Raw genomic sequence first — 19,303 nt, 5'->3', positions numbered from 1 at the left:
TAAAGAACTGTGTGCCTCCCTTAGCCACCACTCTTGAGTTTTGAAGGGAACAGCATCCCATACTGGATCCCTATTTGGCGCAGTTTCTGTTTAGCGTCTCGAAAAAAGCCCTCTGTTTCTGTACTTCCCGTGAGAAGTCGGAAAAGATATGGATCGTATGATTGTCTATCTTGTGGTCCCCATTCTTCCTGCTTTGGTTCAGCAAATAGTCCCTATCCCAGTAATGCAGCAAACGAGCTACAACCGGCCTTGGGGGAACCCCCAGTGGTGGGGAGCGCGCCGGGTTCCTATGCACCCTCTCAAGCGCAAAAAAGGGTGGTTCTTCTGCCACTTCCTCTTGAAGCCAGCGCTCCAGAAACTTCACCATGGTATTCCTTTTGATGCGTTCCGGTAAGCCAATCACACGGATATTAATTCACTGGGATCGATTTTCAGCATCTTCTGCACGGAGTTCCAGGTTACGGATTTGCTTCTCCATCCGCTGCGTGATCTTAGTTGCGTCCCTGACCTCTGGCAGGAGTTCATTGACTTGTTTTTCTGTGTTGAATACTATTTCGGCCACGCAGCGGTGGTCATCTCTGAGTATTGTTAAATCGGTGGCCAGGGCGTAAATGTTCTCCTCCATGGCTTCACGAGATGCTGTTATGGCTTGTAGTACGTCCTGAAGAGTGGGGTCACCAGTCTTCTGCATAGGGTGGGTACTCTTGGTTCCCCGCGGACCTGCCATTTCGTCCGTAGCAGTACTGTCTTTCTGTTCTGTGTCCTTCCTGCAACCAACTTTTCCCATTTCTGGGTCTCTGCTACTATTCTCTATGGTATTAGAGGAGGGATGCAACAGTCCCCCTCCTCCTCCGTAGTGTCTCTCCTAGCCCTCTTACTCTCCTGCTCACAGAAGATATCTGGGTACTTCGCCTCTTATCGTGTGATCTGTATATTCAACCTCCTGGGTGTAGTGGGGGCTTTTTGGCTCCAAGTCCGTCGCGGCCTTCCCAAATCCACGCCATGACAGGCACGCGTTACCACTGGGAGTCCCTTTCGCTTGGGGATTTGAGGTGTGTTCTGTATTTGGACCCCCCCCCTGTTGTGGGGGTACCTCTTATGTTGCCTTCTCTCTCCTACAAATTGCCTCCTTGTTCTGCTATAGCAGAAGATTATGGTTCACCTCATCTCTCCTTGTAGGACTCCTTCTCCTGTGCCTTATCTGGGTCAGAACCCTAGCAGTCCTCTCTCCAGGTCTATGGCCCCCTGCAGTACTCACAGTTCTGGCACGGCTGGGCAGGCTTCCTATCGCCACCTCCGTTGTCCGTCCGCTGTTGCTTCTGGGGTGGTCCCGCTCCGCGTCGCCCGGGCCGGGGCCAGAGACTCCCTCTCCTTTCAGCCTCCTCTGGTGCCCTCTGCTGAGCCGGGGCCCAGTCCCGCCCCCAGAGGGCCGGTCGCTGCCCCCCAGGGAGTCCACCGGCCTCAGGTCTCGCTCCCTGCCGCACGTGTCCACTTGTCCAGCTCGCCGCCCGCTGCTGGGCCCTTCGCCAGCTCGGGTTGATCGTCGCTCCGGATGGTCTCAGGCCGCATCGTCCGCGGCAGGGGCTACCAGCTCAGCCTCTTTGTTCGCGGCTGCCATCTTGGGCTCCTCGCAGCCCCCGGACGCCCGGCCATTCTGGCCCCAAACCCAGGGCACTGCGTGCTTCGCTCACCCCATAAGAGGCACAGGGGCCCCTGCACTTCTATCAATGTGCCAGTGCGGACTGGGATCCCTCTGGGAATCAGGATGTAACGGGGTGGGGGATTACTGACGGGATCCTCACGGAGAGATTTCTTCCGCCATGGGCGTCTGGCCACACGCCCTCCCTCACCTACCTCTTATCCTCCTTATCAATAGAGATTGAATCAGTAAGGAGGCTACAGTCTTCCAGGGCAGGGGAAATTGGTCTGTATATACTTTAAAGGTATTGAGGGAACAAGAGCACATGCTAGGCAGTCTTCAATCACATCTCTACAGAGAGAGGCCTGGATGTTGCACCAAATAGAACACAAGAGTAAAAGAGGAGCTAGTTTTATACAATCTTCCACATAGTCCAACCCAAGCTCCTAGTGCAGCACAAAATAGCTACTGCTCAAGGGGACCCCAGAAAGTCTGCAGAACACCCTATTCTCTTGATCTTGTAAGTTGCCTGTGTTGCTACAGCCCCAAATTTCAGCACCTTATGTCAAAATGGGGACACACCTACACTTGTATATCTCGATAAGTGGGTTGATAGACGTATTCCCAATACACATTGAGACGTTGAAAACGGAGCCAGTGGCTCGTGAAAAGCTAGCACTCTTACTAACCATACATGAGTTCCAGCTAAGGTTATCATCAAAGGTAACTCCTAGGTAGGGAAAGGATAGCACTCTTTCAGATCCCTTGGCCTTGATGCTAAGTTTTAGGATCTTCACTTTATTGGGACCACAGACCATTACAAAAGTTTTGGATCTATTAGTTTCCAGACTAAGACTCTCCGTGAAGTACACAAAACCATCAATGAGAGCCTTAAGTCCATTTGAGGTTCTGGCTAACAGGACGGCATTGTCTATTTTTAATTTTAAGAATGTCTGCACCTAGCAAGGCAGACTCTAACTTGTTCATGTAAAATAGGAAAAGGATCGGCTACAGCACGCTATAAACTGAAATGATCTGTGCATTCACCATTGCACTTGTATCTTACCCTGTCATTGAGGTTAGGATGCAGCTCTCTCAAGAATAATACTAGGCCCTTCTCACCTCTCATGGCAGCCATGAGCTTTCACAGCTTGGATCTGTTAACACTATTAAAAGCGTTAGACAGATCCATGAATGCAAGATGAATGGCAACTCGCTTAAGCAGTTAATACTTGAATATTATGAGGTGCAAGTTGAGACATTGCTCAGTAGTACCCAGGCCAGATCGAATACCGAACTGTACCCCTGAAAGTAAGTTATTTTCACTGATCGAGAGCTCCAGCCTGTCGAGAACGATACGTCCCATGGTCCCATGATCTTGACTGAGGAATCTAACAGGGAAATTGGACGATAGAAGGCTAGATCCTGTCTGTTCCCTTTCCTAAAAACTGGGACGATGATTACAGACCACTAGGATTCTGGGAACTAGCCACACAGGAAGAGTTGATAGATATGTAAGCAGGGAAGTCCAAAAATTAAACTTATCCCTAAACAAGTCCTTTGGGACTCCGTCAGCTTTGTTAGCTGGACTTTGCAGGATAACCACTGTAACCTCTTCCAGGAAAAAGGAGATCTGTATGGGAAATTTCGATTGAGCACATTTCAGCCCACTATGGGCACTGTCCTTTAAGGCGTATATCTGCCTACAGTGGGTTCACCCAATCCCCTGGAGAAGTATTACAATTAAGGGCCTCCTCGGGTGAAACAGCCAGGGAATTGTTAATCAGATTCCAGAAGGACCTGTAATCTTTAAGGGTGCATGCCTGAACCAACCTTTGCCAATGCAAGCTTCTCATCTCAGCTTTCCTCGCATGTGTATAGTTCCCAATTCCTCCCAATTCCTCCCATATTCTTTGGTGACTTTGTTAGGACAAGATGGGTGCCACACCCACGTCATTGGCTTATGCCTTCTTCATAAGATTCTTCACAAGAATCCACTTTATAGCAGATCCCAGAGACACAAAGGAATCAACTACCAATTGCGTGTTGGCTTCTAGGGAGAGACAGTATAAAATGCTGGAATAATTCTTGGCTACAAGCTTGGCAAAAACGTGAGCGATGTCAGCGGTCCTCAACACGAATCTACTCAAGTGATCCTTTACTTTTAACCTTGAGTTACCCTCCGTAACAGCCCTCTTTGACTTTCACTAATTGATTGAAATAGAGGTGGAGAGGACTGTGGTCAGTGAAGACACTAGGAAAGACTCCGCCACTAGCAATTCTGTTGGACAATTGTTTTGTGACAAAAACATAATCTGTGGTTGAGCACTGACCTTTTCCAGTAAAAGTAGTTACCCTGGCAGGTCCATGTTCAAGGGAGGCAAAGGCATTACACAAGCTGTATTTGACAAGCATAGGGAAGAGCATCACACCGTAACATTGTGGGCCAAACATGAGCATTGACACTGGAACAGAAAGTCAGTGAGACATGAGGTATCCCCCAGCTTCGCATTAAAATGTTATGCTACTCGTAGATTAAAGCTTTCCCCTAGATACAGAGGACTAATATACAAGAAGGATTCAATAAAGGAAGAGAGAGCAATAAAATTCTTATTGGTCCAGAGGAGTATTCATCATTATAAAAGTTCACAACAAAAAACCCAAAGCTTGGTGTCATTTTAAATAAGAAGCCTGAAAAAGTCTACTTCCTGTTTCAATTCAAGTTATGGTACTATCAAGGGTGACTTTAAACCAAGCAACAACACCGCCACTAGCCTGTCTTGATGATGGCTGTAGAGCATGTTGAGACGGCATACAAAGCCATCACATAGGACGTCCTCCACCGCCACTAGCCCGACTTGATGATGGTTGTAGAGCATGTTGGGCACAGCATACAAAGCCATCACATAGGACGTCCTCCATAGACTCACATCTCCTGCAGTAGGACAATGTCAAACGTCTGGAAAAAAAACAGCCATACTTGTGAACCCACCTTTGTGCTAACCCTAGAGATGTTCCAGGTAAGCATGCTGAGATTGTGATGGCCAACATCAACATTATTTAGGGAGATATTACTGCTGTTGTTGACCAGTGTAGGTGCGGGGACTATCATGCTAGTTGATAAATCCGTTGGTGACTCTTCTAATCTTGACAGACACAATAGACTGGGGGGCATCTGGCATACACCTACTGTCCAGCTCAGACAGAGAGGCAAGTTGACTACAACACAATCCCCACCAAAACATTTACAATGTGAGCCTACCCACCCAACTGTGTGCACCATTAAAATATCAGCAAAACACCAGGGGAGTTGGACTTGGAGCTTAGCCAGTAGATGGCCTTGTTTTTCAGTTTTATATTAGATTCAGCAGATGCCAAAGTCAGCACATTGACATTTGCCAAAACGATCACATATGGGTAAGACGTGGGCGGCAGATGTAAAATGGCATCCTCCTCCCTGATTTGTCACGTCCTTGTCCTAGATTCCTGTTGCAGAAGGCTGCCTGGAGGATAGTGTTCTCAGTCCTTCAGGGGCAATCCTCTGAATTTGCAATCTGATTGAGGGGTCTATCAGCAGAATCACAACCACCAGCTGTGGGTTTAACAGGGCAGCCAGGAGCGGAGATAGAGAAGCGTGACTTCTGAGACTGACCTGACCAGAAAAGGCATATACAGCAGGGATTCTGGGTCTTTCTCCCCTGCACTCCCTAATGGTGTTAAGTCTGGCTTCAATAGTCACTAATCTAGAAATGATGATGTTAAGTTTAGTACTGAGTACGGCGTTGAGCTGTACCCTGAGTAGGTCAACCAATCACCCACTGAGTTCAGGCATAAACATAGTTTATCCTCTGTTTGTGTCTCCAAGCTAGTCAGGGTGTGTTTAGGAACAGCGACCCTCCTTCTAAGTTTATTCACCTGGCTCGAGCACTGAGACCGACAGGATGCTTGCACTGGCTCAATTATCAACTCTGGCTCAGGTAGAGTATGTAGGTATGGCTGAAGGGTGGGTACATTTGACAGAATAGGAGAGTCAAAATTGGGCTGCACAAGGCGTGAGGGGAGATCACCCAAAGAGGAGATCGAGTCCAAATACCAAGAAGAGAGACTGTCCTCAGTCATCAAGTTGAAAACATCTGCAAAATGCACTAATAACTAACTGTGAATACAGAATGTTGTCATTATTGTCAGCGTTTTATATATATATGTTCGATGGCATATGTAGCTGCAGATACACATGCTGTGCATATCCCGCCATCTAGTGTTGGGCTCGGAGTGTTACAAGTTGTTTTTCTTCGAAGAACTCTTTTCGAGTCACGAGATCGAGGGACTCCTCCCATTTCGGCTCCATTGCGCATGGGCGTCGACTCCATCTTAGATTGTTTTCTTTCCGCCATCGGGTTCGGACGTGTTCCTCTTCGCTCCGTGTTTCGGTTCGGAAAGTTAGTAAAATCTCTGAAAATTAGTCTGTATTGTTGGCGTTCGGTATCGGGTTAGTTAACGCAGATCAACACCGAATAAAGAAGAGCTCCGGTAGCCCTTCGGGGCTTCTATTCCCCGGCGGGGCCTGGTCGGCCCGGCCACGTGTGTCTTCAAGGCTAATGGAACGGACCCCATACCGCTTCTGCCCCGAATGCCACAACAAGTATCCTTACACAGATCAGCATCTGGTCTGTAATTTGTGTTTGTCCCCAAAACACAAAGAGGATACCTGCGAGGCCTGTTGGGTGTTTCGGTCGAAGAAAACGCTACGGGACCTGAGAGCACGAAGGCTTCAAATGGTATTGGCGCCGTCAGGACACCACGACGTTGAGGAAGAGGAGACTTTCTCCATTGCTGACTCTGACTCGGACGAACCCGAAACACAGCAGGTGCCGAAAACAGTGAGTAAAACAGCCCCAGCCAAAACTCACGTCAAAATCATGAAGGTCCAGGGGACGCCACCCCCGGCAGGCCACGGCTTAACCCGTAAAATCGGTGACCATCCATCAGCACCGAAAAAGGGCACTCACGTGTCGAAGTCATCCGACTCAGGTCGAGATCCTGGCACAGAGCATACTCGACACCGAGAACCTGACTCAGACCAGACTCGACACTGAGAGACCAGCTCCGAGATAAGTCGGCACCGAGAGATCGGCAAACCGAAACATAAAAATGTGGCATCGGAGCCGAAAAAGACTGTTGAAAAAGTTTTGGTACCGAAACACCCAGCTTCGGTGCCGAAAACAAGCTCCTACTCTGAAGAACAAGACCTTTCAGAACAATTACAAGGCCATAAATTTGGACAGGAGCTAGAAGCAGGGGAGCCAGATTATACACAAAGAAGGCTCCATATTCAAAAGGAAACAGGGAAAATAAGAACTCTCCCTCCTATAAAGATGAAAAGGAAACTTGCTTTCCAAGACAAAGAAAAACAACCACAAGCAAAAGTGGCAAAAGCAGTAACTCCACCTCACTCTTCGCACACTCCACTCACCGCAACTGTCACCAATTACAACCCCCCCTATGATGCAATCACCAACGCACACAGGGATCAGCCAGGATGACCCAGATGCATGGGATCTATATGATGCGCCAGTATCAGATAATAGTCCAGACTGCTACCCAGCAAGACCATCACCACCTGAAGACAGTACTGCCTACACGCAAGTGGTGTCCAGAGCAGCGGCTTTTCACAATGTGGCATTGCACGCAGAACCCATTGAGGATGACTTTTTATTTAATATTTTGTCGTCAACACACAGTCAGTACCATAGTCTCCCAATGTTACCAGGGATGTTGAAATACGCGAAACAAGTATTTCAAGAACCCGTCAAAAGCAGAGCCATCACACCTAGAGTGGAGAAAAAGTACAAGCCTCCCCCTACAGACCCTGTATACATCACACAACAACTGACACCTGACTCAGTAGTAGTAGGCGCAGCACGTAAAAGGGCTAATTCACACACCTCTGGAGATGTACCACCACCCGACAAAGAAAGTCGAAAGTTTGATGCAGCGGGGAAAAGAGTTGCAGCACAAGCCGCCAATCAATGGCGCATTGCTAATTCCCAGGCTTTATTGTCAAGATATGATAGAGCTCATTGGGATGAAATGCAACACTTTATAGAACATCTGCCCAAGGAGTTCCAAAAGCGTGCACAACAAGTGGTGGAAGAGGGCCAAAGTATCTCATACAACCAGATACGATCGGCAATGGATGCAGCGGACACAGCCGCAAGAACTGTGAATACAGCGGTCACTATTCGGAGACACGCATGGCTACGCACCTCCCGGTTTAAGCCCGAGATCCAACAGGCGGTGCTTAATATGCCTTTTAATGGACAGCAGTTGTTTGGGCCGGAGGTGGACACAGCTATAGAGAAGCTAAAAAAGGACACAGATACGGCCAAGGCCATGGGCGCACCCTACTCTGCACAAAGCAAAGGCACATTTAGGAAGACACAATTTAGAGGGGTGTTTCGGGCCCAAAGCACAGAACCATCAACCTCACAAACCAGACCCACATACCAGGGCCAGTATCAAAGAGGAGGATTTCGGGGACAATACGGAGGTGGACAGTTCCCTAAAACAAGAGGAAAGTTCCAAAGCCCAAAAAACCCTCAAACTAAACAGTGACTTCACTGTCACCAATCCCCAACACATAACACCAGTGGGGGGGGAGACGTACAGATTACTAAAAACAATTGGGAGGAAATAACAACAGACTCGTGGGTCCTAGCCATTATCCAACATGGTTATTGCATAGAATTCATACAATTACCACCAGATGTGCCTCCAAGGACACACAACATGTCCAAACAACACTTGGATCTATTACAACTAGAAGTCCAAGCGTTATTACAAAAATATGCAATAGAACTAGTACCCAAACATCAGAAAGGAACAGGTGTCTACTCCCTGTATTTTCTAATACCAAAAAAGGACAAAACTCTGAGGCCCATATTAGATCTCAGAACATTAAATATTTACATCAAATCAGATCACTTTCACATGGTGACACTTCAAGACGTAATTCCATTGCTCAAACAACAAAACTACATGTCAACATTAGACCTCAAAGATGCTTACTTCCATATACCTATACATCCTTCCCACAGGAAATACTTAAGGTTTGAAATCCAAGGAGTACATTACCAATTCAAAGTGTTACCATTCGGGATAACAACAGCACCAAGGGTATTTACAAAATGCCTTGCAGTAGTAGATGCACACATCAGAAGACAGCACATACACGTATTCCCGTATCTAGACGATTGGTTAATCAAGACCAACATGCAAAAACAGTGTCTTCAACACACAAAATACGTCATAGAAACCCTTCACAAACTAGGGTTCTCACTAAACTACCAAAAATCACACTTACAGCTGTGTCAAATACAACAATACTTAGGAGCAACAATCAACACAAAAAAAGGGATTGCCACAAAGGGTACAAGCATTCCAAAACATAATACAAAGCATGCACCCAAACCAAAAGTTTCAGGTAAAATTAGTGATGAAACTACTAGGCATGATGTCCTCATGCATAGCCATTGTCCCAAACGCAAGATTACACATGCAGCCCTTACAACAGTGCCTAGCAACACAATGGTCACAAGCACAGGGTCAACTTCAAGATCTAGTGTTGATAGACCGCCAAACATACACCTCGCTTCAATGGTGGAATCCTATAAATTTAAACCAAGGGCGGCCTTTCCAAGACCCAGTGCCTAAATACGTGATCACAACAGATGCTTCCATGGTAGGGTGGGGAGCACACCTCAACCAACACAGCATCCAGGGACAATGGGACACTCAGCAGAAACAACTTCATATAAATCAGTTAGAACTACTGGCAGTGTTTCTAGCGTTGAAAGCATTTCAACCACTAATAGCCCACAAACACATTCTTGTCAAAACCGACAACATGACAACAATGTATTACCTAAACCAACAGGGAAGGACACACTCAACACAGTTGTGTCTCTTAGCACAAAAGATTTGGCATTGGGCGATTCACAATCACATTCGCCTAATAGCGCAATACATACCAGGAATTCAAAACCAGTTAGCCGACAATCTCAGTCGAGATCACCAACAGATCCACAAATGGGAAATTCATCCCCAGATACTACAGACCTACTTCCAAAACTGGGGAACGCCGCAAATAGACCTATTCGCAACAAAAGAAAACGCAAAATGCCAAAACTTCGCATCCAGGTACCCACAGCCTCACTCCAAGGGCAATGCGTTATGGATGAGTTGGTCAAAGATATTTGCTTACGCTTTTCCCCCTCTCCCACTCCTTCCGTATCTCGTAAACAAATTGAGTCAAAACAAACTCAAACTAATACTAATAGCACCAACTTGGGCACAACAACCTTGGTACACAACACTACTAGACCTGTCAGTAGTGCCTCATATTAAACTACCAAACAGACCAGATAGATCTGTTAACTCATTGTAAGCTACTTACTACACTTACAAAAGTCTAGGTTAGCTTTTTCATCCATTAAAATACATCTCACAGCAATTTCGGCCTATCTGCAAATTACACATTCAACTTCACTATTCAGAATCCCAGTCATAAAAGCATTTATGGAGGGTCTAAAAAGGATCAATCCACCAAGAACACCACCAGTTCCTTCGTGGAACCTCAATATTGTATTAACACAACTCATGGGTCCACCATTTGAACCCATGCACTCTTGTGAGATACAATACTTAACCTGGAAAGTAGCCTTCCTAATAGCTATCACATCTCTCAGAAGAGTAAGTGAAATACAAGCCTTTACCATACAAGAACCCTTTATACAAATACACAAACATAAAGTAGTTCTACGCACAAATCCCAAATTTGTGCCAAAAGTTATATCACCGTTCCACTTAAACCAAACGGTGGAACTCCCAGTGTTCTTTCCAGAACCTGACTCTGTAGCTGAAAGAGCATTACATACATTAGACATAAAAAGAGCACTAATATATTACATTGATAGAACCAAACAAATTCGCAAAACAAAACAATTGTTTGTAGCTTTCCAAAAACCTAATGCAGGGAATCCAATACCCAAACAAGGCATTGCCAGATGGATAGTTAAGTGTATTCAAACCTGTTACGTAAAAGCAAAGAGAGAACTGCCTATCACACCAAAGGCACACTCAACTAGAAAGAAAGGCGCCACCATGGCCTTTCTAGGAAATATACCAATGACAGAAATCTGTAAGGCAGCCACATGGTCTACACCTCATACATTCACTAAACATTACTGCGTGGATGTGTTAACAACACAACAAGCCACAGTAGGACAAGCAGTATTAAGAACATTATTTCAAACAACTTCAACTCCTACAGGCTAAACCACCGCTTTGGGGAGATAACTGCTTACTAGTCTATGCACAGCATGTGTATCTGCAGCTACACATGCCATCGAACGGAAAATGTCACTTCCCCAGTGCACATCTGTTCGTGGCATGAGACGCTGCAGATTCACATGCGCCCTCCCACCTCCCCGGGAGCCTGTAGCCGTTTTAAGTTAATGAATTTGTAAATATATCACTTTTAATCACATTATGTACATATATACTTACTCCATTGCATGGACACTATTACTATATACACAACTTCTAACTCACCCTCTGCGGGGAAAACATTCTAAGGTGGAGTCGATGCCCATGCGCAATGGAACCGAAATGGGAGGAGTCCCTCGATCTCGTGACTCGAAAAGACTTCTTCGAAGAAAAACAACTTGTAACACTCCGAGCCCAACACTAGATGGCGGGATATGCACAGCATGTGAATCTGCAGCGTCTCATGCCACGAACAGATATACACTGGGTAAGTGACATTTTCCATATATATATATATATATATATATATATGTTCTATGGCATGTGTAGCTGCAGATACACATGCTGTGTACATCCCGCCATCTGGTGTTGGGCTCGGAGTGTTACAAGTTGTTTTTCTTCGAAGAAGTCTTTTCGAGTCACGAGATCGAGGGACTCCTCCCATTTCGGCTCCATTGCGCATGGGCGTCGACTCCATCTTAGATAGTTTTTTTTCCGCCATCGGGTTCGGACGTGTTCCTTTTCGCTCCGTGTTTCGGGTCGGAAAGTTAGTTAGAATCTCGGAAAAATCGTCTGTATTGTTTGCGTTCGGTATCGGGTTAGTTACAACAGATCGACACCGACTTTTGAAGAGCTCCGGTGGCCCTTCGGGGTTTTTTCAATCCCCCGTCGGGGCCTGGTCGGCCCGGCCACGTGTCTCTTCAAGGCTGATGGAACGGACCCCATTCCGCTTCTGCCCAAAATGCCATAACAAGTATCCATATACAGATCAGCATCTGGTCTGTAACTTGTGTTTGTCGCCGGAACACAAGGAAGATACTTGTGAAGCCTGTCGAGCGTTTCGGTCCAGGAAGACACTAAGAGACCGAAGAGCAAGAAGACTGCAAATGGCGTTGGCGCCGACAGGACAAGGGCGTTTCGAGGAGGAGGAAGAAACCTTCTCCATCCAGGAATCGGACTCGGATGAGATCGATCCTGAAGAAACGCCGAAAACCGTGAGTAAGATGTCGAAACATAAAACTCACGAAAAGAGAACAAAAGCCCAGGGGACGCCACCGCCAACAGGCCATGGCTTAACCCGGAAAATAGGTGACCGAACATCGGCACCGAAAAAGGGCACGCTGGTGTCGAAGTCATCCGACTCCGGTCGAGATACCGCCACACAGCAATCTCGGGCCCGAGATAGCGGCTCCGAGCAAGTTCGGCATCGAGACAGCGGCACCGAAATGAGTCGGCACCGAGAGACATTCACGCCGAAAACAAAAAAGGTTTCGTCGAAACCGAAAAAGGTAGCCGAAAAGGTTTCGATACCGAAACATCCGGCTTCGGAACCGAAATCAAGTTCCTACACAGAGGAACAAGGACTGTCCTCACAAATGAAAATACATAGATTTGGACAGGAATTAGAGACAATGGAGCCAGACTACACCCAAAGAAGGCTCCACATCCAAAAAGAAACGGGAAAGATCAGCACTCTCCCTCCTATTAGGATGAAACGCAAACTTGCCTTCCAGGAGAAAGACAAGCAGCCACAGGCAAAGGTGGCTAAACAAGTAAGCCCGCCACCGTCTCCACAACGCTCGCCGCAAACATCACCGGTAGCCACTCCACCTATGATGCAATCCCCAACCCACACAGGGATGAGTCAAGATGACCCTGGCGCATGGGACCTTTATGATGCACCAGTGTCAGATAATAGTCCTGACTGTTATCCAGCTAGACCGTCGCCACCAGAAGATAGTACAGCCTACGCACAGATGGTGTCGAGGGCAGCGGCATTTCATAATGTCAGCCTACATGCAGAGCCCATTGAAGACGACTTTCTATTTAATACACTGTCGTCCACACACAGCCAGTACCAGAGTCTTCCCATGCTACCCAGGATGCTAAAACACTCCAAACAAGTGTTTGAGGAGCCTGTAAAAGGAAGGGCCATTACTCCCAAGAGTGGAGAAAAAATATAAACCGCCACCAACAGACCCTGTGTACATCACACAACAGCTAACACCGGACTCAGTTGTAGTAGGGGCAGCTAGCTCGCAAGAGAGCAAACTCATATACTTCAGGAGATGCACCACCTCCAGATAAGGAAAGTCGCAAATTCGACGCAGCAGGCAAAAGGGTGGCGGCACAGGCAGCAAACCAGTGGCGTATTGCAAATTCACAGGCTTTGTTGGCCAGATACGATAGGGCTCATTGGGACGAAATGCAGCATTTTATAGAACATTTGCCCAAGGAGTTCCAGAAGAGAGCACAGCAAGTAGTAGAAGAAGGACAGAGTATCTCCAACAATCAGATACGGTCAGCTATGGATGCTGCAGACACAGCTGCTAGAACTGTCAACACAGCAGTGACAATAAGGAGACATGCATGGCTGCGTACATCAGGATTTAAACCAGAAATACAGCAAGCTGTGCTGAATATGCCATTTAACGGACAGCAGTTGTTTGGGCCGGAGGCAGACACTGCTATAGAAAAACTTAAGAAGGACACTGACACGGCCAAAGCCATGGGCGCACTCTACTCCCCACAGAGCAGAGGCACATTTCGAAAAACACAGTTTCGAGGGGGGTTTCGAGGGCGAAGCACAGAACCCACGACCTCACAAACAAGGCCCACTTATCAGAGCCAATATCTGCGTGGAAGTTTTCGGGGACAATATAGAGGGGGACAGTTCCAAAAAAATAGAGGAAAGTTCCAAAGTCCCAAAACTCCTCAAAATAAGCAGTGATTTACAAGTCACACATCCCCAACACATAACACCTGTGGGGGGGAGACTAAGCAAATTTTACAAACATTGGGAGGAAATAACAACCGATACTTGGGTACTGGCAATTATCCAGCATGGTTATTGCATAGAATTTCTCAAATTCCCTCCAAACGTCCCACCGAAAACACACAATATGTCAAAACAACATATAGATCTTCTAGGACTAGAAGTTCAGGCGTTGCTACAGAAAGAGGCAATAGAATTAGTACCAAACCAACAGAAAGGAACAGGAGTTTACTCTCTGTACTTTCTCATACCCAAAAAAGACAAGAGTCTGAGACCTATATTAGAGCTCAGAACATTAAATACCTACATCAAATCAGATCAGTTTCACATGGTGACATTACAGGACGTAATCCCACTGCTCAAACAAGACTACATGACAACACTAGACCTAAAGGATGCATATTTCCATATACTGATACATCCTTCACACAGAAAGTACTTAAGGTTTGTATTCCAAGGGGTACACTACCAATTCAAGGTGTTGCCATTCGGAATAACAACTGCGCCAAGAGTTTTTACAAAATGCCTAGCAGTCGTAGCTGCACATATCAGAAGGCAGCAAATACATGTGTTCCCGTACCTAGATGATTGGTTAATCAAAACCAACACGCTAGAACGGTGTTCACAACACACAAATTATGTCATAGAAACCCTCCACAAACTAGGTTTCTCAATCAACTACACAAAGTCACACCTTCTGCTGTGTCAAACACAGCAATACTTAGGGGCGACAATCAACACAGCAAAAGGGATTGCCACACCAAGCCCACAAAGGGTTCAGGCATTTCACAATTTAATACAGACCATGTATCCAAAACAAAAAATACAAGTCAAAATGGTGATGAAACTCCTAGGCATGATGTCCTCATGCATAGCCATTGTCCCAAACGCAAGGTTACACATGCGGCCCTTACAACAGTGCCTAGCATCACAATGGTCACAGGCACAGGGTCAACTTCTAAACCTGGTGTTGGTAGACCGCCAAACATACATCTCGCTTCAATGGTGGAACAGTATAAATTTAAACCAAGGGCGGCCTTTCCAAGACCCAGTGCCAAAATATGTAATAACGACAGATGCCTCCATGATACGGTGGGGAGCACACCTCAATCAACACAGCATCCAAGGACAATGGGACACTCAGCAAAAACAGTTTCACATAAATCACTTAGAACTATTGGCAGTATTTCTAGCGCTAAAAGCTTTTCAACCCATAATAAGCCACAAACACATTCTTGTCAAAACAGACAACATGACAACGATGTATTACCTATACAAACAAGGAGGGACACATTCAACACAGCTGTGTCTCCTGACACAGAAAATATGACATTGGGCGATTCACAACCACATTCGCCTATAAGCACAATTTATTCCAGGAATTCAGAATCAGTTAGCAGACAATCTCTCTTGGTATCACCAACAGATACACAAATGGGAGATTCACCCCCAAATACTGAACACTTACTTCCAGAGTTGGGGAACACCACAAATAGATCTATTTGCAACAAAGGAAAACACAAAATGCCGAAACTTCGCATCCAGGTACCCACAAGATCAGTCACAGGGTAATGCGTTATGGATGAGTTGGTCAGGGATATTTGCTTACGCTTTTCCCCCTCTCCCACTCCTTCCATATCTAGTAAACAAGTTGAGTCAAAACAAACTCAAACTCATACTAATAGCGCCAACATGGGCAAGACAACCCTGGTACACAACACTACTAGACCTCTCAGTAGTGCCTCATGTCAAACTACCAAACAGACCAGATCTGTTAACGCAACACAAACAACAGATCAGACACCCAAATCCAGCATCGCTGAATCTAGCAATTTGGCTCCTGAAGTCCTAGAGTTCGGTCACATAGACCTTACACAGGAATGTATGGAGGTCATAAAACAAGCTAGGAAACCTACCACTAGACATTGCTATGCAAATAAGTGGAAAATTTTTGTTTATTACTGCCATAATAATCAAATTCAACCCTTACACGCATCTGCCAAAGACATCGTAAAATACTTACTGCATTTGCAAAAGTCAAAGCTAGCTTTTTCTTCCATTAAGATACATCTTACCGCAATTTCAGCTTAACTGCAAATTACGCACTCAACTTCACTATTTAGGATACCAGTCATAAAAGCGTTTATGGAGGGCCTAAAGAGAATTATACCACCAAGAACACCACCAGTTCCTTCATGGAACCTCAACATTGTCTTAACACGACTCATGGGTCCACCTTTTGAGCCCATGCACTCTTGTGAAATACAATACTTAACATGGAAAGTTGCATTTTTAATTGCCATTACATCTCCAAGAAGAGTAAGTGAGATGCAAGCATTTACCATACAGGAACCATTTATTCAAATACACAAGCATAAAGTAGTTCTACGGACAAATCCTAAATTTTTACCAAAAGTCATATCACGTTCCACTTGAATCAAACAGTAGAATTACCAGTGTTCTTTCCACAGCCAGATTCTGTAGCTGAAAGAGCACTACATACATTAGACATCAAAAGAGCGTTAATGTACTACATTGACAGAACAAAACTTATTCGAAAAACAAAACAATTATTTATTGCTTTTCAAAAACCTCATACAGGAAATCCAATTTCTAAACAAGGCATTGCTAGATGGATAGTTAAGTGCATTCAAACCTGTTATCTTAAAGCAAAAAGAGAACTGCCTATTACACCAAAGGCACACTCAACCAGAAAGAAAGGTGCTACCATGGCCTTTCTAGGAAATATTCCAATGACCGAAATATGTAAGGCAGCTACATGGTCTACGCCTCATACATTTACCAAACACTACTGTGTCGGTGTGTTAACAGCACAACAAGCCACAGTAGGTCAAGCAGTACTACGAACATTGTTTCAAACAACTTCAACTCCTACAGGCTGAGCCACCGCTTTTGGGGAGATAACTGCTTACTAGTCTATGCACAGCATGTGTATCTGCAGCTACACATGCCATCGAAAGGAAAATGTCACTTACCCAGTGTACATCTGTTCGTGGCATTAGTCGCTGCAGATTCACATGTGCCCACCCACCTCCCCGGGAGCCTGTAGCCGTTTAGAAGTTGATCTTGAACATTTGTAAATTTGTAAATACATAACTTTAAACTACATTAGGTACATACCTATTCACTCCATTGCATAGGCACTATTACTAGTATACACAAGTCCTACCTCACCCTCTGCGGGGAAAACAATCTAAGATGGAGTCGACGCCCATGCGCAATGGAGCCGAAATGGGAGGAGTCCCTCGATCTCGTGACTCGAAAACACTTCTTCGAAGAAAAACAACTTGTAACACTCCGAGCCCAACACCAGATGGCGGGATGTGCACAGCATGTGAATCTGCAGCGACTAATGCCACGAACAGATGTACACTGGGTAAGTGACATTTTCTATATATATATATATATATATATATATATTAAAAAAACTACTGGCGGTCACAAGTAGGTGGTTACAGTTAGGACCAGGCTTCCATAGAAAAGGTGTTTTTTGACTTGCCTATATCTTTGGCACCGTTTTACAATCTTCACGCAATTTTCCCCCAAAAAGTGCCCTGTCAAGCGGGGGCCGAGAAAAAGGGGGAGTTAAAAATGTGCCTTTCCCATGTTAATTCCCATAGGAGTTTTGAACACGACTGACAGCCCGAACCACTAGATAGAATTACACCAAATCTGGCAGAAAGCTAGTTTTCGGTACGCAGATTGTGCTTTTGGTTATTTGGTGTAAATCCGTTCAGTAGTTCTTAAGATATTAAAGGGAAAATAAAATTGTAGATCTGAGGTTGCTAAGTCTTTGCGAATAATAACAAGCTTGTGCAGGGAAATGCACAGCTCTAATTGGCTGGCAACACTTCAGCATGGAAGTGTTGGCAGCCATCTTGGGACTTGGCTTCAGCCGAGTCCCAGAAAAACAGTGGGGAAAAAAAAAGAAAAGGGGCCAGGGTAAGGACACCATGACCAGGGTGCAAGTACATCGGCCTCAGTTACTTAGAATTCCACTTCCTACTTGGAGACATGGGTGCACAATGACCTGGTTCAGTAGTGCAAAAAGGGCATGATTTTGTCCTAATTTTCGTTCGTTCCAAGTCCTTTATAGTCAACGGATGAGTTCTTCCATAGCCTGTCTTTGCTCTCCAGTTTCCTGTGGAGTCAGTTCTTTCTCCTCCAGAGTTAAACTGAGCATTTTCCCCTAAAATTCGCTGACAATTTCCCTTTTCCTCTCCCTGAGCCCCTCCAGCTCATGGCAGTTAATCACTGGGGAGTCTGCAGGCGGCTGGCAAGGGTACAACTACAAAATAATCCATGTATCAATAAGTTTGTTATTAGGCAGTCTTTTGTTACATTATTCACATGCAATTTAATCTTATAACTTATGTCAAAATTGTCCCAGAAGTAAAATGCATTCCAACATATAGGTTTTAGGTAAGCTCGTGGACGGTTATCGTCTTCTTAGTGGATGTTTTTCTTATATTTTTCTTATGCCTTCCCATTTGGTAATAAATGAGACACAGAAAGTAGGAGGAAGATAAGACTACTGTTATTCCTAGTTCTTAGATTTTCTCCCAAATTCTTCCATATACATCAGGCAGGACCCATAGGCATCAGGCAGAACCTCTACAACAATAGGTTATGTAGCAAAAAACAATTTGTGTACACATTTACGAGCCAAGAAAAACTTAGCTTATGTACTGCATTCTGAAGTATGTGTGGTATTGGCCATACTGATGCCATCTTCTTTGAGAAACTGCTACCACTAAAAGGAACGATACCTCCAAGAGAATGAATAGGAGAGAGCAGGTAGGCCTGGAATAATAGAGCCACTATAATGGTGTTAGACCATTGGCGTAGTGTAGGAACCTAGCGTCTCTCTACCTTCTCTGTTCCTTTTCTGGTATGAACGTTTCCAATTCTACATTAAAATTACATTTTAGTTGCACAAATCAGTGCAGCAGAGGTGTATCTGAGCTGGGACTTTTTTGATGGCCTTAGACCCCGAAAGCAAGATGGCAAGCAGTGCTGCATCACTGGGCTAAAGTAGATGGACAGCATGTTTGCTTCTTCTGCACTTTTGTATTAATACATGAACCTGAAAGTCAATTGCTTCGGTGAAGAGAGTTTTGGAGCATCAGTAAAGTGACAGTTTGGTTGCACACTGTAACAGATGCCTCATTTTAGATATTAGCCAAATATTGACATGTTCAAGGTTCTTTACCTAAACAGACAGGCCTGGATGAGGTGTGCCACATAACGTGAAGCCACTTTGTAGCCATGAAAATACATTCTCATGGTTTGTTTAATATTTAGATATGGCCTAGAGATAT

General features: G+C 45.3%; 1 protein-coding gene across 3 annotated transcripts in view; it reads left to right on the top strand.

Annotated features, from left to right (window-relative positions):
* Positions 1–19,303, top strand: part of ANKFY1 (ankyrin repeat and FYVE domain containing 1) — a 526,918-nt gene that overhangs the window by 477,416 nt on the left and 30,199 nt on the right. The window lies entirely within an intron of this gene.

Source organism: Pleurodeles waltl, chromosome 3_2 (genome assembly GCF_031143425.1).
Source record: "Pleurodeles waltl isolate 20211129_DDA chromosome 3_2, aPleWal1.hap1.20221129, whole genome shotgun sequence".
Lineage (NCBI taxonomy): Eukaryota > Metazoa > Chordata > Amphibia > Caudata > Salamandridae > Pleurodeles > Pleurodeles waltl.
Note: the sequence above shows the minus strand (reverse complement) of the source record. Positions and strands in the feature narration are given on the sequence as shown.